Source organism: Symsagittifera roscoffensis, chromosome 5, assembly GCF_963678635.1.
Source record: "Symsagittifera roscoffensis chromosome 5, txSymRosc1.1, whole genome shotgun sequence".
NCBI lineage: Eukaryota > Metazoa > Xenacoelomorpha > Acoela > Convolutidae > Symsagittifera > Symsagittifera roscoffensis.
Window position 1 is genome coordinate 18,248,131 of NC_087066.1, and position 10,353 is coordinate 18,258,483.

The following is a 10,353-nucleotide window of genomic DNA, read 5'->3' on the forward strand; positions in this document are numbered from 1 at the left end:
TACGGTTTTGGATTCTTGTTAATAGTTTTAACGTTTGCGGTTAGCAAACATTAACAAAATCGGAATTTAGACTTTTTTTCGGGATAACAACTAGTTTAACAAAACCAGTGATTCATATGATGCTGCTATAGAGGACATGCTCAATTTCATGAAAATTTAAAATAAAATACTGAGTGGATACTAGTAACTACAAGGTGGTTCCATTGGGGACTTGAAACTTTCAAAGTTTCTACAAATCAGTTTTCTTTTCGGCTCAACTGGTGTCTGCTCAAAGATTGTCGGCCTTGTTTCCACTTCGTAAAATCTGTTCAGAAGCTAATTGAATTTCAAATGCCTTGCTAGGCTTAATTGTCAAAAAAATTCCTGTTTGATAAAAACATTCATTATGAAAGAGTGTGGGATTGGGTTTTTTAAACTTTTTATAACTTTCAATTTTTTGCGAAGATTTGGAAAACTTTTTCACTTTTTACAGAAAAATTAATTTTTTTTCTCAAAGTCCTTCAGCTAATTTTCACAATAATGGTATCCATAGAAAGACTGCCTGCAATTTTGTGTGCATGCATACTCCCCCTTGGTCTCTTTTTGCTTTACCCCTTTGTCTACAGCCTTCGATATTGTCTGTGGGGGAAAATTTGACAAATTATTTTGACTTTTTTTTTCGTTTTGTCAAAAACAAACCTACCAAATCTAAAATTATAATTTTATTGAATAGAAAAGACTGAAAAAAATTCCCTCCATGAGCGGCTACACCCAGACTTTTTAAACGCAAAATAATTGCACTCGGAATAATAAAATTTTTGATTTTTGACCGTATTTTGAATCTACTCGAATTTTTTTTGAATTTTCCTGAAGACTAATCTATCAAATCGGAGATGATAATTCAATCAACAGAAACAATTGCTCAATTTTTTAGTGCAAAAGTGGCACTTATTCAACTTTTTGAAAGAGAAAGCTTGTTGTTTTGGGAAAGCTTGCATTTCGTCCCGGATCAGAAGAAAAAATTCAGAAAATTTAATACATCTCCATCCAGCCGCAGCTGGGCCCTAGGTGTATTTCATCAAGACGTTCGAAACTTTTGATTCACTTATTTTTTCAAAACACTTTACATTTTTCATTTTCTACTTTGATTTTCTTGTGAGTTTGTTATATCGCAAGTGGTGCAGATTTTCGCTTCACGTCTTTGTTACAAGAGTATTTTTTTCTGTGCCAAAAATTTTCGGTAGAAATTTGGCGCTGGAAAAGGTCGGCTTATTGTCTAAATTTTGTTTCGATTTTTGGTATTATGTAGTAGTGATTTATTTCCAATATGAAATTTAGAAAAAATTCTAGACTCTTAAAAAAATGACAAAAAAATAAAACCTCGAAATTTTTTGTTTTTATTTCTCAGTTTTTGTAATGTAATTGGTTGCTTTTTAACTTTTTTTCATTGGATTTTGTTCTTTTTTCGAAGCTAGCGATTTCATTTCGAAAATGAAGAACAAGCAGGCCTGAAGTCCTATCAAATCAGAATTAAATCAATTGAAAATTTTTGTTATTTTTTTTTTAATTTTGTTCAAAATTGCTAGAAGCGTTTGTTGTTTTAATCTGTCTACTTGAGTTGCTGTCTGCTTTTTTTCTGATCGGCGTATTGTACTTCTTAAGCTTAAATTTGTTTCAATTTATCAAAACTGTATTGAAATAACTTTTTACTTTTTCGTTGTCAATTCGAAAAAACGTGCTTTTTAATTTTATTTCAATTCCAGAAAATGTTCATACGTTTTCGGACTCATTTGTTTTTTAAATTGGCTCAATGATAGCCACTTTTGTCCTTTTTATGCTAGCGATTAGCAAGCGTTATCGAACCGGAATATAGACTTTTTCCGGGTTATCAACTAGTCTAACAGAATCATTTGAATCATTCTAACTTTGGTTCTTGTCAAAAACCAGACGTTTTTTTGCGCATGTGGCAAAGAGCTAACGAATATGGCTGCCTATAATTACAAAAGTCAAGGGTTCGAATCCGGCCAGTACCTGTTATTTTTTTGCGTGGCGGAAATTTATCCGCGTGTCAAAAAACTTTTGCTTGACTTTTTGTTGTCGGTTTAGTTGCCGCAGCAACAAATATACCTAAAATGTATATTAAAACTTTTCAGCGTATTCCGGTTTTGGGCGACTAAATGAGTTCCAAAAAATTTTTTGTCATTTTTTCCATGTGTTTTCCAGGTGTTCTTTGAAAAAAATCTTATAACTTTTTTATAAATTAAAGGACCATTCTGTGCATTTGAAAAATTTCCTAAGTGGCATAAAATGAAAAGTTTCCCTAAATGGCATAAAATACATGCAAGATGCATTAAAAACTTCTTCGAATGATCTTGTTTTTGTGATCAAGGCATGAAAAATAATAAATTTTCAACTCAATTGTTGAATAACCTTTTAATTTGAAAAAATTCCCGAAAGTGCTTAACAAAAGAGTTTAATATTTCAACTTAAAGTGTTTTGTACTACAAAAGTAACGAAATGATTTCATTGTTTTTTTTTGTTATATCTATTATTCGACAAGGCGTTCAGAGTGTATAATTGCAGAGGTTAAACTTCTTTGATTTAACGTTTTATCTTCAAAAAAACTTAAAATTCAATTTCTTCTGTGACCGGTAAAGTAATTTGGACAAAGTTTTACTGCACAACAAATTTTAATAGAGTAAGAGCTACTCCTCTATGTGCTGAACCATCTCATGAATGAGTAGCTATTTCACAATTAAAGATTGTTGTTGTCGCAAAATTTTCTCCCAATTACTCAGCCGGTCCCAATTTTTTAACTATTACTTTAAGCTCGCAGCTGATGAAGTTTATACTTCATTCTACTAATGCAGTCGGAATTATCTGTTGCTGAAAAATCTCTTTGAAAAAACAAATGTTGCTACAAGACGTTGTTGAGTAGTGGTACAAGACGATGCATAATCTAAAAGAACCCAGTATTAGGAAACAAAAACAGGGCGTTTCTTAGACTGCCATTGTTTAGCAGTTAATTCAATATCCCCAACCCTTAACAAAATGAAAACTAAAGAAAATATGATTTTTTATATACATATGAATGATAGTTTTTGTTAATTTTTTAAACTTGTTAGTTGCTTAATCATGGATCCTGACAGGCATCCTGACAGACATATGTATTAGATTACCATCCCAGGCTCGCGGGCTTGATTCTCGGCTCGATTGCATGATAATTGATGCATAATTTAAAAAAGGACCAGTTTAACCCCAATAGGGCCAAGTAGAGGGAAAAGCATTTAGGTTTCTTTTGGAGGTAAAAGCTAAAGGATACGACAGAAGCTGATTAACAAGGGGCAGAGTAGGGCAGTCGCCCCCCTCAGGGATTTAACCCGCTGACTGCCCAAAGTGCCCCTTTGGTACTATTTTAAGATCTCCATTCAGGCTAGCTGAGCCTAAAAATTTCTTAAAGTAGGCTTGAGCGTCAAATTAAAATAATTTTGAGAGGGGAGCGCGCACCAAAAAACTGCAAATTTTTGATCAATATTACCCTATAACTGACGCAAAAAAAATCCTTTTTGTCCTGAAATTAAAAGCTATGCACTATTAATTAACTTTTAATCTTTCAAGCTGTGCACTGGATAGGCGCACAATTTTGTGTCTGTACGATCCTGTATTCCCGAGACAAATCTTCAAACATGTTTCAAAACTCAAGTGGATTCCACTTACAAATTTTCTCCGGATTCCGCATACAAATATCTGTAATGTAAATTTTCTCGGCACATTAGTTTTGTTGCGGTTTCCGCAACGACCGAATATTGTTATTGTACGAGCGAAGGTAGTTGTTCCGGATTCCGCAAAAGTAAGTGGATTCGCGAATGTACGTGAATTCTGCAAATTTATGAGGATTCAGCTTACAATTTGCACGTTCCGTTTACTTTTGCGGTTTCCACGTCAGCTTATGTTTACTTAACACACATATTATTAAGGATTCCACAAACTGTTCGGATTCCGCAAATTTTGTTGCAAATTCCGCAAATTTGCCTGTTTTTGGAGAAGATTTGAGCAATACAGAGTTTTAGTTATTTGTCCGTGGAATCCAAAGCAGCAAAAAAGATCAAAGAAAAGTAGCAGTGTTGCGGATTCCGCGATAAATCTGATTTTGGCCTGTTGCGGAATCCGCTTAAAATTCACAAAATGCGCAGTTTGGCCTCGTAATGATCGACAAATATTTCGAAAATTTTTGGAAAATCCGCTCCTCCCTCCCCCTCACGAAAATCCTTGACTAGCCCGTGTGATAGGAAATAAAATTGAAAAAAAATTAATGGTTTTTTTTGGAAAGTTTTGTTTATGAATGTTTTAGATTCGCCATATTCCATGTGATATAGTGTGCTACGCAAAGAACCGTAGATCTGTGGTTCGAGTTACAGCTGCTCTGTCATCTTTCTCAAATCCTGTTCGTTCTTTTTTTTCGAAATAATTTTTTTCTATGTCAAGCAGCATTATCCGCTATGGATACAATTTTTTGCATGTAGTTTTGAAGGCTGTTTTTTTAAACTTTACTCTCATGATGACTCTAAACTTGATGATATAATTTCAGAAAAAAATTGTGACCATCATATTAGATGAAAACTCGTTTTTTTTTTCCAAAAACAAAAGCTAAAGGATAATAAGAAAATTTTTGTTTTATGGTCTTGCTTTATGAAGATTTCAGAAAAACAACGTGACTTATTCGATTTGGGTAGTGTACCAAGTACGAATAACGAAACGTAGATCTGGGGTAATGCACTACGTATATGTGGGGTAGTGCACCCTTTCACAAAACTGTTAGTTTTTATTTTAAGGAAATATTACTTTTTCTCTAAGCCAAGCAGCATTATCCGGTATGGATTGTAAATCCCGCTGCATGCCCTTCTCAAGTCTCTTTTACTCTAGTTTTTTTCTTATGATGACTTTCAACTTGATGATGTAAATTTTTTTTTTGGATGAGTTAATTCTTCTTGACTTTCTCTTTAACTGCAGCGGAACTTTGATATCATGGTTTTTTCGTTGCTCAAGTATGCCAATTATCTGTGAGCACAATCTCAAAGATTACTAATTTGTACGTTTAATCGGGCCAATTCAGTTGTTTTGAAAATATAATGGCTTTTTTCCAGTTTCCCATCCCCTCGTAAATTATATCATAAAGTTGTCGTCTAAAAACGGTTCCTACTGAGTTTCTCACTTGTTCGCACTGAAAAGCTTGTTTTTGGTTTATAAATAATTAACACCATGAAATTGTATGATACTGTATGACAAGTTTTTTTTTCATCGTGAAATTTCATGATAGGCATTTTTTGTCAACACGGTATAGTAGGGGATCAATTAAGCAATCCCCCCCCCCCAAAAAAAAACATGGAACTCAAACAATACTTTGAAAAAATTACTAAAACTGATGCATATAAAGCCGACATTTTCTGTCTTAACTGAAAAATTTAAATGATATTGCGTACATTATTAAGGGTGCCGCGGAGAACAATTGTTGTGTGTTCAGATACAGTGATAGAGAACCAACCGAGCAACTTAGAAAGATTTTAACTAGCAGCGATAGCCGGTTGCTCCGCACAGGATCCGAAAAAAACGATTGGAATTAACAAATTTGAAAAACAAGAATATCGTTTTTTTTTCATGTCCTTTTCTCTTTTTACTTTTCTCGCCTTTTTCAGCAAAGAAGGTTAAAAAATAGGAAAAATTGTAAAAAAACGAGAGGTAATAGTAGCTAACATGATGTACAATTGTAAAAGAATTAAACTGAGAGTTCAGTCACTCTTTGAATAATGCGTAACATTTTCGAAAGTTATTTTTGAAATACGAATCACCAGCCTGGTAGGTTTTTCATTTGATACCCTCTTTGACCAGTTATGAGTTTTTTGAATTAGTCAAAATTGGGCGGAATGTAAAAACCTAACCTACGCTATAGTTAATTTTCGTCACATCACAATCGCCTTTTTAACACCATTTTAAATTTAAGCTACTTTCAGCTGAAAAAATGTTTTTTCAGTTTCAATACATTTCCCTAGGCAAGAATTGATTTGCCGTGTGACCATTGTTTGCAAATTTTTTTTACATGCGAGAAAGAAATTTACATCAAATTTTTTTCGATCATCAAGCATAGCGTCGACCTCTTCAACGTTATTTGTTTTACATCAACCAAAAATTGCTCTGCTTATGAAACTTTTTAATAATGAGAGTGTGTTAATGTGAAAATTTGGCTAAATCATTTGACTTTTATTCCGGAATTGTTTTTTTCTTCAACAATTTGACCCGCTGGGATGTTGCATATATTAATATTAAACACGTTCTTAGCGCAAAATCACCTTTGGGACTTCTTGGCAGTTCCTAGATAGCAATATAGCCAAGGTTCAGAAAGTAGTTGCTAATGAATGCCCAAAAGTGACTGCCCAAAGAGTTGCTATAAATTTGCGGAATTAATAGCTAAAATTTGCTCAAAAATAGAAAAAAAAGCCATCAGAAAACACTTAAAATGAAAATTAACCCAAAAGTATACATCGGCTGAAGTTCTTTCTGCTCAAGTAATTCAAAAAAAAGCTTGAAAAACAAAAAAGTGAAAAAGTTGTTGATGAAATGGTTATAAAAACAACTACAAAAGTAGTTTAAGGGCTAAAGAAAATATTTTCTTAACACTGGTATTAATTAAAGTCGCTGTTGGTAGTTGAGAGAGTTTTCTTTCAATAAGCGGAATTTTAGGCTAGTGTTCTGATAAGCATTTAAAAGTAAGTAGCCTAATTAGCACTAACTATAAAAAATATGCTTTGAACTTTTGAATAAACATGTTTTGACGCAACCGTTTTTTTGGGAGTTTTTTGGAGACTCGGCGCGACTATTTTTTATTAATAATTTTGATAAATCTTTTATATGATATTTTAAGGAGCGTCACGTTTTTAAATTTATAACTTAACTCTGGGCGTTTATATTCAAAGTACTCGCCATAAATCTGACTTTCTTTACTTCAATTTGCCCGCTCATTGTATCAACTTTCTTCCTCAATTTAAATAACACCTTTGTCCCCTTTTAAACCCTCCAGTCATCTTTTTGTAAACAACTTTTGCTTTCAACCCACTTTTTTTGTTTCTTTCATGATCCAAAATTGCCTATAATTTCAAACCTGATTCAAAACAAGCTTATCAGAATCAGGTCAATTGAAGACAGTTCAGCAAAGTATCTAATCTTCGGCCGGAAAATGAGAGGAACTCAATTAGTGGTTTTCATCTCCGTTTGTTGCCAGATGTTGGGTAAGTGCAATTTTCTTAATAACTTTTCAACAACTCAATATTTTGAATCGAAAGTCAACAAGACTGTTCGTATCAGGGCCGAGCCGTGAATGTTCCGAACGCCTTTTAAGGCCAATGGAGCAGTAATAACATTTAAAAAAATTAAATGTAATAAAATAAAAATAATAAAAAAAATTTCAGATTTTTGTGAATATCATCCACCCACACGCCATCTTAAGTACAAAGGACAAAGTTTCGCTCCTAGTAACAAATCAGTAATGGCAAATACGCTGCCTTCAACCAATTTGGAATGATTTCTAAGATGAATTAAATCTCCGCTTACGCGTTGATGGCGCGAAATAAATCGCGCGTTAATTGTCGCAAATTGGCCGAAATGGCAATCTGTAAACCCCCATAATTTTACGAAAATTGATTACAGGTGAAAAATCTTTTCAAAACTAAGCCCCGGAGAACATTACTTTTTGAATGATATTTAAAAAATTCCGTCAAAAGTGGCTAGTTAAAAAGTCAACATTTTTCTGAAGAAAAAAAAACGACTTCGGGCACAAATATTCTGTTACTTTGCTTTTGACATTAATATTTTTCGGATTGTCCAAAAAAGGTTAGTTAAAAAGTTGAAAAATTTCTGGTGAAAAAAAAACCTGAAGCATAATTTTTTCGTAAGTTTTTTTGAAAAATGGAACAATGAAAAATTTGATTGACTTTTTTTGCGTTGGCAACTTGTTTTTTGAAAAACACGTAAAAGATCAAATTTCCGAAGTTTTCCAGAATGATTTAAGATTGAGGTATCGTTTATATTAAGCAATATGTGGAGATAGCGAACGAAAAACCAATACAATGAAAGCAACCAAAAGACTGCTCGTATCAGGTTAGTGCCACGAATAAACCGACTAGCTATTCTATTGTTCAAATTTTTTGGATTTAAATTTCGATGATTAGGTCTACATGCGAATCTTTGATATATGAAACAAATTTTAAATCACAAGTTACAACTTCCACAAAACGTAGTCGCATAATTAGGGAGTTTTAGAGTCATGAAAAAGGAAACTTTGAAATATCTGTAAGTTATTATTTTAAGGCGTTTATATCTTTCAAATGATAAAAACAAACTGGTCAAAAATTTTTGTTTCAAAATCAAATACTGCCTGGAGAAAAATCCTAATTTTATACTTTTTCCCCTGCAAAATCCACAACAAAAAAATATCGGAATATATAGAATTGAATATCACTTGAATACCCTGTGTGTCATGATTCAAATGACTTTCTTCCAAAATTTTTTAAGGATGCAGAAATTAGAATCTATGGTTCTGAAAATGGCGCAAAAAAACTCCAAAAACTAATTTTACTTGCTTAAAACTAATTTTTCAGGGCTAAAATTAAGCTCTCGATGCTGACAAAGCTTTTTCAAATTTTTTCAATGCTTTTATCACAACTGAAAGGGCTTTGATATCAGATATCACTCGACCCAATCCGATTATTATTTGTGGTACATGAAAAAAAATTAAACGTACCCGAATCAAGTTGAATTAACGAAATTCAGAATAAATTTTTTGATATTTGTAGAATGTTTATCTTTTAGCTAACTGTGTTTGCCTAACTTTTTCAGGATGTATTTTGTTCCGGTTTTCGAAAGAAATGATGGAAATATTTGTGCTCAGTATGTTTTCTTCCAGACAAACAGCTGCTTTTAAGTATCCATTTTTATGGGATTTTTTCGTATCCTGTGCCAAAATAAGATAGATATATCACCTGCGAAATTTTTTGTTAAGTTATGAGGGCGTGCAACGAGATTTTAGCGACGAGTTTTCTGAAAAATATCACCTCGTAGTTTACAACGAGTGTGTGATAAAGACAAAATGAAAAAAATTAAATCTTCGTTTTCAAAACCAATTTTTTTAATCGAAACCTTTTCATCGGAACGCTAGAGGTCAGCCGAACAATCAGATACGAGCAGTCCCAAGATGCCCCGTCATCTTTCAAAACTGATACTAAAATTTTCAGCTGCTGCCCATACGCAAACAAAACAAAATCTACTAAAGTTTTCAGAAAAAGTGTTTTATAAACGATGTCTGACAGTCAACATTTACTTACAGCTTTTTTGTTATAAGACGTTTTTGTGTATTTGAATATCAAATTGATAGTAAGTGTATGCAGGTCTTTTACAGAAGCTTAGTAGATGTTCTTAATCACCACCCTGTCCTCCAGTTAAGATAGTTCAGTCTCAGAAAATTTTTGCAGATACTGCCAAACATTTTTCTATTTTTTACAGCTTCTTTTTCCTCTGCGTCCTTCGCCCATGAGATCAACTGCAGAGGGGGAGTGAGCACAGAACAGTTAGTGGCAGTGGCATTCACAGTCGAGGACTTCTGCAAACTTCACCCCGACGGATACCTGCAAGTCCAACTGGGGGGAAATAATTATGGAATGGAAGACAAGAGGGCAGCTGAAACTTCCGGGCTCCAGCTCAGAAAGTTGAAGAGAACTGGAATGTACCACTAACGACACTATAGTCACCAAAATATCAGTTTAATTGAATTGTAAATGTCATATATTATGCGTCAAAAAAGTTTCAAGTTGAGAAGTTCTACAATTTACCGACATGAAATAAAATAATCATTATATGATTACAGTATTGTGCTAAAACATCGAAACATCTAAAGGTTATCTGTATATTGGCGTAATCAGCAAACTGAAGTTATTGAACTCAAAGTTTTCACTTCGAGTTTAAATTAGCATAGTTAGAGAAATATTAGTCTGAAGTTACAAGGAATAATTGCGGACATTGAGCAAGAAACAGTTCTATGAATGAGAGCTGTTGAGAGTATATCTAATCATCAATCAAAAAGGATAATACGTGAAATCGAAAAAACAATGGGTTTTTTCCTAATCATTGTGTTATCAGGTTTTGTGAACTAAAGTTCGACGTGTGCAATCATCATAATGAGTTGAGTAATATATCATATTGAAAAACTTGCAAAAAATTTCGAAAAAAAATTCTCCTAAATTTTTAAAAAATTTTTCTAGTCATTGTTGCGAAATTTTTTTTGGTATAATTTGCCTAAATTACTATTACTGTTCAATATGCCTGATTTAT

At 33.1% G+C, this 10,353-nt stretch overlaps 1 long non-coding RNA gene across 2 annotated transcripts; it reads left to right on the plus strand.

The window, feature by feature from the left end:
• The first annotated feature begins 6,290 nt into the window (after positions 1-6,290).
• On the plus strand, positions 6,291-9,974 carry LOC134846185 (uncharacterized). 2 transcript variants are annotated; one of them, XR_010162785.1, is made up of 3 exons: positions 6,291-6,366; positions 6,896-7,259; positions 9,529-9,974. It is a non-coding gene; the product is annotated as an uncharacterized LOC134846185 (long non-coding RNA). The 2 variants fall into 2 exon arrangements; XR_010162786.1 differs by having other exon boundaries at positions 6,332-6,375; positions 6,948-7,259; positions 9,529-9,973.
• Positions 9,975-10,353: the final 379 nt, after the last annotated feature.